A 16,572-nucleotide genomic window follows, 5' to 3' on the forward strand; every position below is an offset into this window, starting at 1 on the left:
GCAGATACAATAAATGAAATTTACGATTTTATAAAAAAATTTTAATATTATTTACCCGATTGCAGACATTTCAAAGAAGTTTCATATTGTTTGTCGGTAAAAGGAGCCTCATTAAATATATTAACGCCCGTTGCAAATGCCAATTTATTATGCTGCTCCTTGATTAACCTGCAGCCCCCAACAGCAGCTCTCGCTGAACCATCAGCTTTTGATATATTGACCGACTAATGCCCCATCATAAAATTGAGACACGCGCAAATGTTGTAAATATTTACACAGTCGCCAGTTTTTTTTTTAAACGCGCTTTTGTATAAAGAATAATCAAGAAGTAATAATAATAATAAATAATAATGGGCAGACCAACATAATTAAACAGCTGGACGTCGGGTGAGCAATGGACGTGTTGAAAGATTTCTCTTCTTGGCCCAAACCTGAAGATGATAAAAACAACATAAAATAGCAAAATACAAGTGAGAATGATCGAAGTAGCAGGCAATGAACGACTAACAGATGCCCTGTTGGTTAATGTAAAGGCTTCCATTTAATATATATTTTTTCTCTTTGAAATAACTAAAGAGCGGAGGTAGCTATCAATCATATTTTCTCTTCTAAGACATAAGAGAACCTAGATACCAAGTTTGATGTGTCTAGCTCTTATAGTTTCTGAGTTCGATGAGGTAAGTACCTGCTCGACCTGGCTATGTAGGCTATAATAACTCTATGACTGCAACTTGTTTGTTACCTTTTCCCCTATTTTATTTCTGCCTCTTAGCTCTTAGAGTCTCTGTGTTCGATGAGACAAGTATCTGTTTAGCCTATCTATGTAGGCTATAAAAATATCCAAGAGGAACTGTTCCTTACATTTTCCTCTTTTATTGCTGTCTAATTTTGTTCGACCGCTTCTTATATGTTTACAGGGTATACAAATTTATGCTGATTAGCTGTGCTTCGTGCTCTTCAAATATTTTGGCCAAATATTTGGCTCTGCCTGCGGCAAACGGCAAACACTTTTGGCCCCAACCAAATTCTGGGCCAAGTTGTAATTATTCGAATTATTATTGTTAGGCGTGAAAGTTACTTAATGGCACTTTCACTTTTTCAACCTTCCCCACGTTATGTAAAGATAATTTTTAGGAAAATTCCTGCGGGCTTGTTTACCGAAGTTCGCGTGTGTGTGTTTGTGTGTGTGTGTGTGTGTGTGTGTGGGCGTGCCTGCTTGAATTAGCGCTTTCAAATTGCCTTTTTCAAGTGGCAGGCAATTGAAGAGCATTACAATGTTACCCTAATGACAATTACAGTGGTTACAATGGTGCCTACTTGAATTAACTATTTTTGGTTAATTCAATGGGTCTATTATGGGGCAAGGTCTGTTTTCAAGCTGACGTAAATGCATAAGCTAAGGGAGGCATAATAAGAGCTGTGTAAGTAACACTTAGAAGGTTGCGTTAAGGGGTTTATAGTTCTTGGTTTGCGTTGCTTCAAATGTGTGCTACATTTAAAGATTGTACTTAAAGAAGATTAAGATTATAATATAAAATAAAATAATAATTGTGCGCTACATTTTACGATTGAATAGTATAATTTTCTGATCTTTTAATATAATATTATATTAATTTTTGAATTTTCTGTTTTTTAAATATTTTTTTACACAAAATATCAAATTGAGGAAAAATCAGCTTAAACTTTTCTTCATTAAATTGTATAATTTTCTGATCTTTTATAATATTATTATAATAACTGTTAAATTTTCTGATTTTTTAATATGTTTTAAACTAAATATAGAATCAAGTAAAAATCGGCTTTGAAACTTTTTTTCACTTTGAAGCAAATCAAGAACTTTTGATTTAGGGAACCTTTGTGCACACAACCATTGATAATAAATAAACTTAACACCAGATTACCTAACTACAATGTGTGAAAACGACAATATAAGCTGACAGTCTGGCAACACTAAACGAGCAGAACATTGTGGCAAGGCTCAGGAGAAGAAGGACTTCACTTCGCAAATGGTGTTCAAGCCAAATTAAAACGTTTAAGGAATCAATGAAAAGAATGCAAAGTAAATACAAATACAAAATGGAAAGTAGATATAAAAATATGACAAATGAATTTTGATGTGCGATTAAATTTTACTCATACAATAAATCTTACAATTAGGTATAGCCTTTAGAAAACCTCTGAGCACAAGTCTTTGTTAAAATCAGATTTAACCACAAATAATAATCTCTTGTTGCTAGTATATTACATATAAATTTTATATATTTATTAATTTAACAAACAAAAGCTATTGCTAGTTTGAGTTCTTTAATCAGCCTATTCCAAATTTATTTCCTACACTTGTTTTAATTAATCTAAACTTTTCTGAAACTGTTTTCGAGCCCCTCTAAATTGAATGTAGTTTCTACTTATAAGTAGGTTTCATTACTATTTGATATTAATAGCTTATGAATTCTCATGAACTTATTGCATCAACAAAAAATTCACAGAATTTTTAACCTTTTCAAGTCTTTCTAAATTAAATATTTGCTTACATTCATTGTTATTTGAAACTTATAGTTTATCAGTTCTTATGAAATTTAAGTATCAACAAAAGACTTATAGATTTATATATTTGAACTTCTTCAAGTCTTTCAAATGAAATGTTTACCTTTAAGTAGGTTTCATTATTATTTGACTTTAATAGTTTATTAGTTCTTATTAAGTTCTTGCATCAACAAAAGATTTACAGATTTTCTTGACTTTCAAAATCTCTTGTGATTTTCCACTTCGCTTCAAGTGCGAATCATCAAAATGTTTGCAACTCATCTGTTGCTTAAGCACTTGTAATCTACAAATTTATTTTTTCACAGCTTTTCAGCAAACATTTAGTTCTCTTGATGTTGATTGCATTTGTGTTAAAATATTTGGAAAAATCAAAAATCAAATCAAATATTTGCACAATCTACACTTGAAGCAAATAGCTTGTACGCACATATCCAAAATACTTTTATAACAGATTAAAGATATTTCGCTCAGCGCTTCCTTTGGCAGGTCATAAAAGCCACAAGCTTGAAGCAAACATAATATTAATATATTTGTATCAAAATATGGCCGATTGGCTTCCTTGGCGTCTGTCAGTCTTTTTCTTTCTCCATATTTATTTAGCTACATTCTGTAGCAAACGTTGTTGCCACAGAGCGTGCGGAATGGGCCGACGCTTTTGCTAAATTAAGAAAACATGCAACAACAATGACAACAACAACAATAATAACAACAATACGCCATGTGTGCTGCCCGCGCATTTGTGTTATTTTAATTATTTCACTTGCAGCAAAGGAAATGCAAAAAGGAAGGCAAAAAAAAAAGCATGTAAAACATTTTTCCTTCCCCTTCATTCCGGCTGCGTTGACTTTTGTGTCTGCGATTTACGCTGTGCAAATAAATTAAGTTAAATGGCATATAAATATTAAATTGAATTGTTGTTGCTTTTTTCTCTACTATTTTATTTTTCAGTTATTTCAGCTGCTTGCAACATGCAACAATGCCCGCATGAGGCGTTGAATGACAACATTCTCAACGTTTTCAACATGTTGCACAGCAATTAAAGTGATTTAATTGTGTGTAATTTTACTTGTCACTTGACGCAGCTAATTAACAGTTTAATGGCAAGTGCAATTGCTTAATTCAGGTATGGGAATTAATGATGCCAAAGAAAACCGAATTACCTTGCGCTGAAAATCTGTTAATTGTTAATCGTTTTTATATTCTTTAATAATTATATTCACAGGCATATATCTTTTTCTTAACTGAAAGTTGTGTTCGATTTTGTGGCTTTGCTTTAGAATCATTTAATCGGGATGTTAATTCTCTAATGTAATATGTAATGTGCATAATGAAATGTAGAGTATTTAAATAGAGTATTTTGTATGTTAATTTAAATAAATTTAAAGAAATTTTTTAGCTAAAGTGTTAACTATTTCCTCAGAAAGCTTTAAGACTGGCTTCCAATGAAGAGACTTTTATATCTGTGACTTTAGGTGCTCTCATATAATAACTTTTATTAAATTATATTTATATGAGCTGTCTTATGTGAGGACTCCAATATCTGTGACATTATTGTTATACCATATTTTCAAGAGCTGTCTTCATATGTAGAGTTAAAGGACTCTAAAACCTATAACTATAAGTGTTCCTATACGAAAACTTTAAATAATATTTTTAAACAATATAATAAAGATAATTAAAAACAACATTTCGTTACATTTCGAAACCTAATATCATACAAATTTTTTTATTTATCAAACAAACTTAATATTCATTTCGCTATAAATGCTTGTATTAAAATTAATTAATATTCTGAATTAAATTTATCAATAAGGTTGAATCAGTTACGGCATTAATTTACTTATTCAATCACATACATTTATGTAATTGATAGACTAAATAACGAGCTTTTTTCCTTCATATTTTTTTCGAATTTTTTCGAATTTCGAATTTCCGCATAATTATATAAGTTTACATATTCCATGAGAAAGGTTTTTTCGAATGCAATTGATATATTTTGTTGTTATTTGAGAATATCTGTATAGAATTCTTGCTTTGACGTGCTTTTATAAATAAGTATTTCGGAGCTTTACACTTCCAACCAGGGAACTAAATAAACAAATAATAACATTAGTTTTATTATAACTGCTATCACTGCATTACTCAACATATGGTTAAATGTCTTAAAAAGCAGTGTTGGGTAAAATGTCCTAATTTGGTAAAATATCTTAAAATCCAGTGCTGCCTAATGCGCATTAGAAACAAACTTTCGAATTAATATCGAACTGATTGATTGTATCAAATGCATGGATATATTTGTATATGTAAACCTAATAAGAAAAAGATTTCCACTAAAAAGCCACATTGATTTTTTAATGGTTTCTACTCATATCACTAAAATAGCTCAATTCCCTTCGCTTAAAACATCAGCTTGGATAATAAATTCATCAAATCCAAATGCCAACACAATGTAAAAAATTGGTTGCATACGCGGAGGCGCACACAATGCAAATGAACTTCGGACAAAGGCTGTGTGCGATGCGTCGTGGCAATGCCAGAATTTATGAATGAGCATAAATTAACGAGACTTTGGGGTCTGTCATAAAGATGACACTGGCGACATCAGACGAGGAACTGCGATGTGCAGACGGACAGACGGACAGCTCGGGGGCACATTATGTTAAATTTGGCGAGAGAAAAGCAAGCAACAACATGGACGCTGTTTGGGGGCATTTTTATGTTAGTGTCAACATTTTGTACGTATATGTTATTAAATGAGTGCGAACTTGGCGCCCGCTGCGTATACGTAATATGAATATAAATTACTCCTGGCATTTTTTTTTTTGTTTTATTTGCTTGCTGCTTTTATTATTGTCGGACCCTTTTTAATTGAAATTCAAGCATTTTTAATGCGCCTCTTTTGTTGCGCCCGTTGTTCCGTTTTATTGTTTTTCGGGCTTCCGAGTGCTTCCGAATTTTCTTTTTAATTTTTTTTTTGACGTGTTTACAATAATTTGCATAAAGGGTCGAACGGACCGTGCCATACCGTTTGCATATTGAAGTTTTAAGAATGTACCACCAATTGCCGCGGCAATATTTGCATTCAATTTTGCTCGCATCCCGCGCTAGGCCAAACGGAAATTTTGGCCCAAGTTGGTCCCTTGGCCCTGCAGCATGCAGCTGTCCATGTGCCCCGACCTTGTAGAGCATGGTTTCTTGGCAACGGACATCAAGGTACTTGCAACATAAATTTTACTATAAATAATTGCATATATTGTCTTTTGTTGGCCGTAAATATGACAGACAATTGGCAGAGGCCGCGGTACATGAATCAATGTAAACGCAGAGCAATTATAAATATGTAAATGGTTTTCAGTTGTTAAGCCCTATTCTGATTTAGGTCACGAAATAGCTTTCTTTTTGGCTTTTTCTTAACCAAACAACATTTTAAAATAACTCAACGGACTTTAAAAAACTGCAAAATATGCGTAGTAATGGAATTGTGAAATTATTTTATATGGTTTTATTCCAATTCGCATTGGAATTTCAAAATTCGTGAAAACGTTTTGGTTTTTGTATTTTTCAAAAGCAATTTATATCAACCAAAAAGACCTTTAAGAAAGTATAATAATTGTCTTTTTTTTCAATCATTCCGCTATATAATGTTTCATTCCACGCGCTTTCTGCTTCAGTATTTCGAATTTCAAACAAAATTCTTTCGTTTTCCTTTTTTTTTTCAAAACGATTTAAATAGAAATATTGTTGAACCCAAATACTATTGAACCCGTTGAATGAACTAGATTCAGATCAAAATGAACTAGATTCAGATCAAAATGAACTAGTTGCAGATCGAAATGAACTAGTTGCAGATCGAAATGAACTAGATTCTGGTGAAAATAAACTAGATTCAAATTCAAATTTGTTTTCTAGTTTCCCATTATTTGACACAAACTCAAACTAAATTTCAATTTATTTTTAAATTTTCAAACTTATTTTGCTTCTAATATTGCAATAAATAAAAAAATATTGAACCCAATCAAACGTAAAAGAGACAATACTTGTTTATTAATATTGTAAAGAATGAAATGAAAATATATTTTGTCATATTCCTTAACAAATATTATTCACAAATTAACTTTTAAATATGTCTGCATAAAACATTGTCAAATAAGAATTAAAACAATTGCACATATTCTTTTGTTACTGTTCATACATGCAAATATCACAAATTTATTCCTATAAAGCCCACATATATTTTTTGAATGCCCCAAACAAAAGAAAAGTAGATTTTGATATCATTAAATTTGTATATTTACTTAAAGTGCTGCGGCAAAAATTTCCTGGAATTTTTTTTCGCAAATTTAATTCAATTGTTTTTTATTACTTTTGGTTGCTTTTAGTTTTTAACACTTTTAGCACAATTTCAAAACTGTTCGAACGCACGCAACGAATTTGTTGATGGTATTATCGGGTTTTGGTTATTTAGAAGAACCGTTAACGTCGAGAATCCTTTGCAGACTGTTTCAAAAGTTGACTGGCGAATGGTTTATCAAAGCAAAAAACTCAACACACCTTGGGGCCGAGCAACGACAGAGAAAGAGAGAGAGAGAGAGGGAGTGTGTGCTGGCGAATGAACTGAGAGAGAGTGAGAGAGAGAGCGACAGCGAGAGCACACGCCAACGATTTATCCGGGGCGAATGAGCGTAGGCGCCGTCTGCAACATATGTGGGCGCAACATGTATAACAGCTGGCAACATGTTGCTAGCAACAAACTGTTGAATTGCGTTTTCCAGGCATTCCGTAAACAAAACAAAACTGAAACAAAGCCATTCGTAGAAGCTTTCTGTGTGCGTGCGTGTGTGTGTGTGTTTGAGTGATATTGAGAACTTGCTCTAACTGAGTCTTAACTGTGGCGTTGGCGTTGGGTGTTTGGGGTTGGGTCTGGTCGTGTGGCAAGTGGCATGTTAGCAAGTGGCTGGCTTTTTATCTGCCATGCCAAAGTGTAAAAATATAAATGAACATAATGCGCAAAATGATTTCCGCCAGTTTAGCTTTCCACGCTGTGTCTATATCTCTCATACAAGTGTGTGTACGTGTGTGTGTGGGCTCTTTTTAATTGTAATCCCCTTGGGTGCTTTGGCTTTCAATGTTTTATCAGCATGCAATATTATAATTCTAGAGCAAAGCACTTTTCTTTTTTTTTTCGACTGCTTTATGGCATTTGGCCTTTAGGCCTTAGTTCAAACTGTGTGGGTGAGCGTGTGCGTGTGTGTGCAAGTGTATGGGTATGTGTGTGCTCGTCAGGCAATGTCAAGTGCGGCTCATGCCATTGCACACACTTGAGCAACTGTTGTTTTGAATACCCTACACTCCATATGCATGATCCATATGAAGTTTTAAAACTCAGCTAATTTAGAAGCTAGCAATGTTTAAATTGGCATGTCCTCACCTAAATGTCTGTAAAATTCGGTTTGTGCTTAGATTTATACCCTACTAATATGATTTTTCTTACAAATAAAGGGTATTGAATCCGATCTATATGCATTTCGTTTATATATTCAACGCGTAACATGATTACTCTACATTAGTATGTAAGGATCAAAGGCATAAACAGTTTTTAGATCAAAGCAGACTCTTGAGTTCAGTGCAGAGCATCTCACAGTCGAGCATGTCATATTCATATATTATTGTACATGTTGTCATAGCGTGGGCTCATTCATTTTTCATGCAGCTTTGACGTTTTTCTGCGTTTAGTTTTGTTTCTTACTACGCACACTTGGCTACCTTTTGTGCTGGGATTTATGTCTAAGTCTTTAAAGTTAATTGTTGCTAACTTGTAAATGCTATGTTTTTGAGGACCATGAGTTACTTTTCAACCGGTTAAATATACATTATATAATTGTGTTGACATTGGGCATGGCCAAATGAAAGCAGTTTGCCCTTTAAATAACCCAGTCAAGAGACCTCGAGTGTCGCTCGCAGCGGAAATTACAAATTACAAAAGACAACAACAACAGCAGCAGCTGTGTTTTCAGAACATTTGGCAGCTCATCTCAACTATGAAATCTGGTAATACATTTCCGTTGTTAATGCGCCGCTTATCGCTCAATTGGCGCAGACTAAGCAGCTTTTCCAGAAATTCGCAATCCGCCCGATCTGATGGTAGTTCCCATTTTGCTTGGGGCGTAAACAAATTCAACAAAACGGAAATCGTTTGTTTACAAAATCTGTTGTTAAATTAAAATAATTAAATATCAAATAAATGGCTTTAGCATAGCTGGAAAGTTAATAATAATACGTGCCAAGTGCTGCAATTGTTTATATTATGCTCCAGCAAAAAGTTTCCCGAGCTGTTTTATATTTGTTTTATATTTTATTTCTGCATTTCCATTGAAAGCATTTTGAATACTTCGAATTGTTTTCCTTTTCGTTTTTTTTTTTTGGCTGTATTAATACATTTAAATGTTTAAATATGTTAATGGCATTTCGTGGGGCGCTGCCGCCGTCGCTTGCATGAATAAAACATTTAAATGTCAAATCAGAATAAAGAAAAAAACAATTTTTTTATTCGTTCACGCGCCACTTTAATACAGGTTCTTTGTGGGGAGATTTGTGAGCCATACAGAGGATATATAACCACCAAAAAATCAATTGAAAGAATTTATTGCGTTTGACTGCCCCAAACGCACACACACATACACACAGCCCAACACGCACACACCCACATACACACCAACACACACAACAATTCAAAAGACCCAGCATGCTACGGAAAAGTATGCTGCATATTTAGAGGCTCAAATATTTGCCACCGCGACAAAAGTGAAAAGTTTTTTTATTGCTTGTATTCTAAAAAACGCTTTCGCCAGAAATGTATCAACTGTTTTCGTTGGATAGGCATTGACGCGGCATGAGCACGCCTTTTGCTTAAGAAAATCATAAAATAAAACTCCTAATTTAAGAAAATCGCAAAATTTGTTGCTAAAGAAATGGAAAGCAAAACATATATATATACATGCGTATAGATATGTGTATATTAAAATTTAAATAAACCTAAAATAAGATTATACTGTCTATATAGAAATAGCCCTTCTTGATACTCCTTTCGTACAAAATTATCGTTAAGCAATTAATTAATCAAGATCAGAAACATTATTAGGGACAGCTTATACAGTTTTCAGAACTAAGATTAATTATTTTATGACATCAGATCAAGTAACACACAAAGGGAAAATAAAAAATCATTTTTCGGTTCTTTACCAAAAGGCGATAAAGATTTGCAGAACATCTTGTTATTACAGCGTCTTGTTTGTACTTAGTTTAATAGAAACCACCAGTCAATGCTCTTATACAATGCCTTTATCAGATGTGAGCCTATTGAAAGCTACCGCAGCTTTTCTCTGGCCTCTAAAGCTTTATTTATTGTTGTTTGCTTTGCGTTAAAACGTCTTGCATTAATTTCTGAGAAGGAAAATTTAAGGCGCACTCAAACTTAAATCAAGGGAGCTAATTAATTAATATGCAAACAATGCTGCAAATAAATGTTCGGCTCTTCAGTCAAAGACCAAAACACAAACGAAATCAAGCAGAGTCGTTAAAGAGGAGCGTGCACGACTACAAAATACCCTTTCAAGTGCTGCAAAGTGATAGAGCACTGTGAGATGATAGGCCAAAATATCAAAGTTTTGTTATTTTTAAGCCCAGGATATGAGAGAGAGCTGAGTTAAATATCCATAAATGTTTATTCTTTTTATAAATGTGAGCTATATAAGAAATTTTATTTCAAACAATTTGGTCTTACAAACTGAGGTCGATTCGTGCTATTGAGCTGATACATAAATTTACAAACTCTTATATGCCCTTTTCTTAATCAGCTTTTCATTATCGTTGGGCCTAACAAAATTCGTAGGAAACCTGAGCTGCCCCGTGCCAAATTCAAGTGATTTACTCGAATTACCTAATGAAAGTGGCAGCAAGAAGAACGCCTCATCGATTGGATTAGTTCTCCGAACTGCCATCGATGCTGCTCTCTGGTTATAATTGGCCTGGCCAATCGCTGAGTGGAGTTGTACGTGCCTTATAAATTAAGTTAATTGCTTTGCATTAATTAGGCCCATGCTATTTAATCGTGCCGAGAGTCGGCATCCCTTTGCGTCAATTGAAAAATGTATGAAATTCCCATTGAATGTCTTTCAGCTCAAAACAAATCCAAGCAAATATCTGATACCATTGTGAAAAAATAGTGCATTGTGCTCGCTGACGTTTTCAATTTAACGCTATGACAATTTGTAAATCAACATGGAAACAGCTTTCAAGTATTCACAACTGTCCTGAATTCACCTCTGACCATCTGCATACCCCACCACCCCGGGACCCTTTATGACCCTGCGCTCTTCACCCAAATAAACGCACATGCATAAATCAATGTTTGGGGCCATTGTGCAAGACTAGCTGCTGACATATGCTGCGGCCTGTCGCACAAATTGAGCCTGTCATCTTTTAGGCAGACTCGTCAACACATATTCGCAGTATGCAGGCTCCACAGTCGGTGCTATACCCTGTAATGCAGTTGGAAGATATGTATGTTGCTGATGATTAAAATAGCCACCATTTTTATCGACAAAATGGGAATGCTCAGAAAAAGTGTTGATTGCAGAAAGAAGCCGAGTAAGTAAGCTGTAAGTAAAGAAACAAGGCAAAAAGCAAAGCAAGAAGCGACTAATGAAGTTAGGTGGGAGAATTAGCAAGAGGCAAGGCAAGAACCGATAAGATAAGCATACAGACAAAGAAAGAAAGAACCAAGAACCAAAGAGAGAAGCGAAAAATTAAGTTAAGCGGAAAGCTTAGAAAAAGGCAAACCGTGAAGCGAAGAGGTAAGCATGAAGACAAAGAAAAAAAGAACTAGGAAGCAAAGAGAAAAGCTAAGAATTAAGTTAAGCTGAAAGCTAAGGAAGAAGCAAAACGAATAACGAAAAAAGAAACAAACAGAGAAGTAAAGAAAAAAAGAAGCAAGATAGAAAAAGAGAAGTAAAGACTGTTCGGATAGAAGCAAGGAGAACAAAGAAAAGAGAATCAATGAGAGAAGCAAAGAAACGCTACATTAGAAAGTAAATGAGAAGCGATTCAAAAGCTAAGCAAAAATTGAAGTCAAGAGAGAGGCATAAAGAGAAGAGAGACGCAGCAAAGCTTCATGCAAAGCAAAGCTAAAGGAGATACAACTAAATAAACTTATCAGTAAGCTTTTAATTATAGGGTATCTCATAGTCGCACACCCCAAATCGCTGTGAACTTTAGCCTGTTCAATTCGATTTTGTGTATTTCCTCGCATACGGGCGCCATTTTGTGTTGACAACTGGCAACAACTGCAGCTGCGGGCGACCATTTAACGCTACACGCAATTGCACGTCAGGCACGCGCACAGAGACACACACACACACACACAAACACACGCACACATATACAGGCACACAGGACCTGTTTGATGGCTTTCAATTACAGCCACAACTAAAATATGTCTATGTATAGTAGGTACAAATGCAAATTTGACAGCCAGTTTCCGATTTGATTTGCATTGCATTGAGTGCTGCATTCATTCCAATTGTACTCGGTTTTTGGTTTACTTTGGCATGGCAAATGGCATGCAAATATTATTTTAGATGCAATCTGTTGGCTTGCCCAGTGGCTATATTATAATTTCTCAAATTAATAACAATTTCTTTGCCCAGCCAGAGAGAGAGAGAAAGAGAGAGAGGTGACTAGAATTGATGTAGCAGACTCTGTGCTTAGTTTGGATTTCATGTAGTTTCTTCACAGTCGGTTTGAACTTCCTGCCATGCTTCCTCTCCTTTGCCTGGTATCGCTCTTAGCTGCTTTTTATGCAAAATGTACTCGCACTGTGTGCGTCCGTGTGTGCGTTTCTATCTTGTGGTTCCGCTTTTCTATGACACTTTGCCATGACAGCATCTGCATCTTCTGTTAGGTCCACAAACATTTCCAGCACTTTTCCAATTGGATTTTATTTATTTTAAGACAGTTTTTTACCCCGCAGCTGCCCCATGAGCCTGTCACATTCTTGACAATGTTCCATGCATAGAGTCAGCTAACTGTAACTATTTATTTGTTTATTGCAAATTAGATTTGCCATCGGTTGACCAAGTTTTCCGTTCACGCTTCTCACGCAACTCATGGCGTATGCGTGTTCTTTGTACTGCTTTGTATTTGAAATGCTTATAAATTTAAAATAGCCAAGTTTGAAAGCAACAGCTGAAGTGTGTTGCACTAGAAGGTATCCTGTTGCAGGTATTCAGAGAGTAGAAAACGCATAGGCGCAGAATGAGCATGAGTAGTTCTCATGTGCGCAACGTTGAGGAGAAGCTTACGTTTTTTGGGTTTGAATAATGAAGTTATCTACCTCATCTACTTAATATAATTTATTATAAGTGAACATTATTATTGTGAATCTGTCTCTATCCCATAACAAATATTTTTACTCTTTTAAATTACTTTTTTCTCCCATTCTTTATAAATTTTTTTATATTCTTAATTAATATAGTTACCTCTTTAACACCGTTTAAGCTGTAGACTTTAATGACGTGAAAATGTGCATAGCTAGCTGGACGGGCAAATAGAATACGTATCGGAGAATCTACTTTAAATTTGTATATTCTAATTAGACTGTTAACTTTTATTTTTTATGTATTAAATACTAGACACTCGTTTTGTCGACCTTTTTTAAATAAATAAATAAATAAATATTAAGAAATTATCTCTCCTTTCTCTTTTTAATAACACACAACAAAAGAGCATACGCATGACCCCTGCGTACTTTTGGCTATAACTTATCTAAATAATTGAGTATGCGTACTATGCTCATACGCAAAGAACTCACAAACTCATGCACATAAACATGTTTAATACACATCCAAATTTATCAATACATGCGTACTTTTGATAATGCGTAATTTGGTAGTGTGTTATTTGGCAGACTATTCATTTAAGAGTAGTCCATTAGAAAGAGTGTGCATAGTACTCATACTCATAATTAAGAAGAGTTGAAACATAGCATAGTTAAGTTTTCGAGTAGTTTACGCTTACGCAAACATCATATATATGCTTAATGAGTACTCTGACTGAATGAGTACCAGCTACTCACATTCTCATACATATAAATACGTTTAGTATGCATCCAAATTTATCAATACATCCGTACCTTCGATAATGGGTAATTTGGTAGTGTGTTATTAGGCAGACTATTAGAAAGAGTGGGCATAGTACTCATACTCAAGAGTTGAAACATGGCATAGTTAAGTCTATGAGTAGTTTACGCGTATGCCAACATACTTTATGAGTACTCTGACTGAATGAGTACCATCTACTCACATTCTCATGCATATAAATACGTTTAGTATGCATCCGAATTTAGCAATACATGGTATCATTTGGTATTGTGGAACTAGGCGAGGTACTCAGATAAAAGTAGTCTGTTAGATGCATAGTACTCAAACTCAAATTTAGATAAGCCTATGACTAGTTTTATGAAGCTTAAACAAACATCATATTTGAGTATGAGTACTACGCATACTCGAAACAAAAATGAATTAAAACTGGGCAGCCTACGCTGCTCGTATTTCTTATTCGTGCCTCGGACAATTTCATGTGCCATTTTGCAGCATTTGCAGACGACACAAAAACTCATGACCAAATCGTGACCTTTGCTGAGGTTTTCATCTCAGGGCCATTATGAATTTCAATTTTAATTAAATTCACATCAACTACAGTAAGCTGCGTGTTTGTAACGCACGCAGCAGCTTAAGCTTAGGCATGGATAAGCTGCTTCTGAAGTGCTGCCAATGGAACTGCAGACCGCGTTCCCCGCTGCCGCCAAGCTGGTTCCATCATCACGCGCTGCTCAATTAATATGCGCTCTCGTGTCGCCACCCACAGCCGCCCATTGTTGGTTGCTGCGTTTGTGATTTGACGCATCATTTGCATTTCTAATTACTGCTGCTGCTGCTGCTGCCTCTGCTGCTGCTGCTACTCCTGCTGCTGCGTCTGTTGCTCTTTCTTCGTCCCTTACTCGTGTTTTATATTGTTTGTACAACATTATTTTAGAAGTGGACTCAAGTTGCTTGGCCCTTGAGGCGTGTGATTTTTGCTTGCAGCTGCTTCAAAATTTGCATTCCGCATGCTGCACGCTCTTTATTATACCCTGTAGCCATTAGTAATTGTTCACAAAAAAAAATTGGCATATTGGTTTTGTGAAAATGTATGTAATAGGCAGCAGCAGCCCATATAGTGCAAATTATATTGATCGCCTTTCACAACTGATTTAATCTGGCCATGGCCATCTATCTGTCTGTCTGCATGAAGCTATGTAGATCGGCAGTTCCCGACTAGGAGATACCCTGATTTCAATTATAGAAAGATAATTGACCTTAATGAACTATTCTAGAAGCTACATGTCAACTTTGGTGATTCTAGCCCCTAAAATCACGGACGAACGCAGAGCCGGACAGGCAGATGGATATGATTAGACTTTATTGGGTCGGAGATTCTTCCCTGTTGCATACATTTGCACAAAAATATTATACTCTTTTTATGCATTTTCAATGCATTAGGGTATAAAGAGCGAAGTTAAAGCACATTTCGTATATTTTGATAGATTGAATATATGCTGCGACACTTTCAGCTGTGTACAGGACATCGCCAAGTCGGTCACGCTCGACTAGAACAATCTTACTTGTTTTAATTCCCTTTTGAGCTGTTTATTAAGTGTTCCCGACTGTGGCGTCAAGGCTTTCAGCTAGCATTGCGCTTCAAAACGGCACTTACGGAATGGATTAAAGCAAATGGCTTTTCATTCAATTCCTTGAAACAGTTTAAATCGTTTAAGCTGCCATTCAATAAGCATCAAGTTAAGCTAAGCGGGATGATGCCAACTATTCAAACAGTTGCCTTAAACTAAGTTCTTAAACATTTGTATATATCTTTTTTTTTTTATGGTAAATTGCACAGCTTTTCTATGCAAAAGGGTTGCTCCCGAAAAAGGGGCAATGCAATTGGGGTGCGCTTTTCTTTAAGTGCCAATCGCTTGGCTCTTGACGCCCAGCTGCTTATCTCCGTTGGCCACAAACGCATATCACACGCATATATCATTTGATGGCGTATACTTAAAGCTAAGCTATACCACAATTATGTCTGCTGCCATTTGATAGCCATTATTAAGTGCTCTTCTTTGACGTCTAATTGCCGTTCCACTAATTTGGTTTGGCACGCAATGTAATGCGTGGGATTGAATTAAGTTTCAAAGTTTGAAATTACTTCAGTTAACCTTGAACAATGTTTTCAAAGGCGTTTTTCGTATCAGTTTAGGGTAATTTTTCTGTATAATTTTGTCTACAAATGGGCGTGCTCTTATGTAATATGAGCTGGCTCAAGTGGCTCAAGCTGGCTCAGTGAAGAGATATGAAAAATGTTTCAAATTATCGATTATGATTTCATAAAATTGACTTAGTATAAACATTTCATTGTATTTAAATTGATTCTGCAAATTTTAATGTAAATAATTAATTCCATTTAAATTGTGTAAGAAAATTTAAATGTAAGCAACATGTAATATAATAGAGAATTATTTTAATAAAATATACAAAGACAAAAAATGTCTAGAAGCTAAATGTCAAATTCAGTAAATCTAGCTCGTATAACCAAACCTCAAACGGGATTTTGATATCGATTTTTATCGATTGCTTGGAAACGAGGTAAGTTACCCACGTTCTAAAATTTCTCCTATAGGTTCTGAGATCGACGCGTTTAAACCGGATGTACGGTCGTACTGACGGACAGATAGGCGGACATGGGTAGATCAAATCGGCTATTGATGCTGACTAAAAATATATATGCTTTTTGGGGTCGGAGAAGCTGCCTCCTGCCTGTTACATACATTTGCACCAAACCATAATACCCATTTTATCCAATTTTGGTGGATTCAGGGTATATAAATATATATATATATATATATATACATAAAAATTAAAATTGTTTTTGGATTTG

At 35.1% G+C, this 16,572-nt stretch overlaps 1 protein-coding gene across 2 annotated transcripts in view; it reads right to left on the minus strand.

Moving 5' to 3' along the window:
• Cbp53E (Calbindin 53E) overlaps nucleotides 1–7,041 on the minus strand; it is a 37,881-nt gene extending 30,840 nt beyond the window's left edge. For both annotated transcript variants that reach the window (XM_064682223.1, XM_064682222.1), the window contains exon 1: nucleotides 6,840–7,041. The gene's annotated coding sequence lies outside the window, so the exon portion shown is untranslated. The remainder of the gene's footprint in view (nucleotides 1–6,839) is intronic.
• Nucleotides 7,042–16,572: the final 9,531 nt, after the last annotated feature.

This window comes from Drosophila montana, unplaced genomic scaffold (assembly GCF_035044405.1).
Source record: "Drosophila montana isolate Dmon_TW-CO22-7 unplaced genomic scaffold, ASM3504440v1 contig_2438_1, whole genome shotgun sequence".
In the NCBI taxonomy this organism is placed as follows: Eukaryota; Metazoa; Arthropoda; class Insecta; order Diptera; family Drosophilidae; genus Drosophila; species Drosophila montana.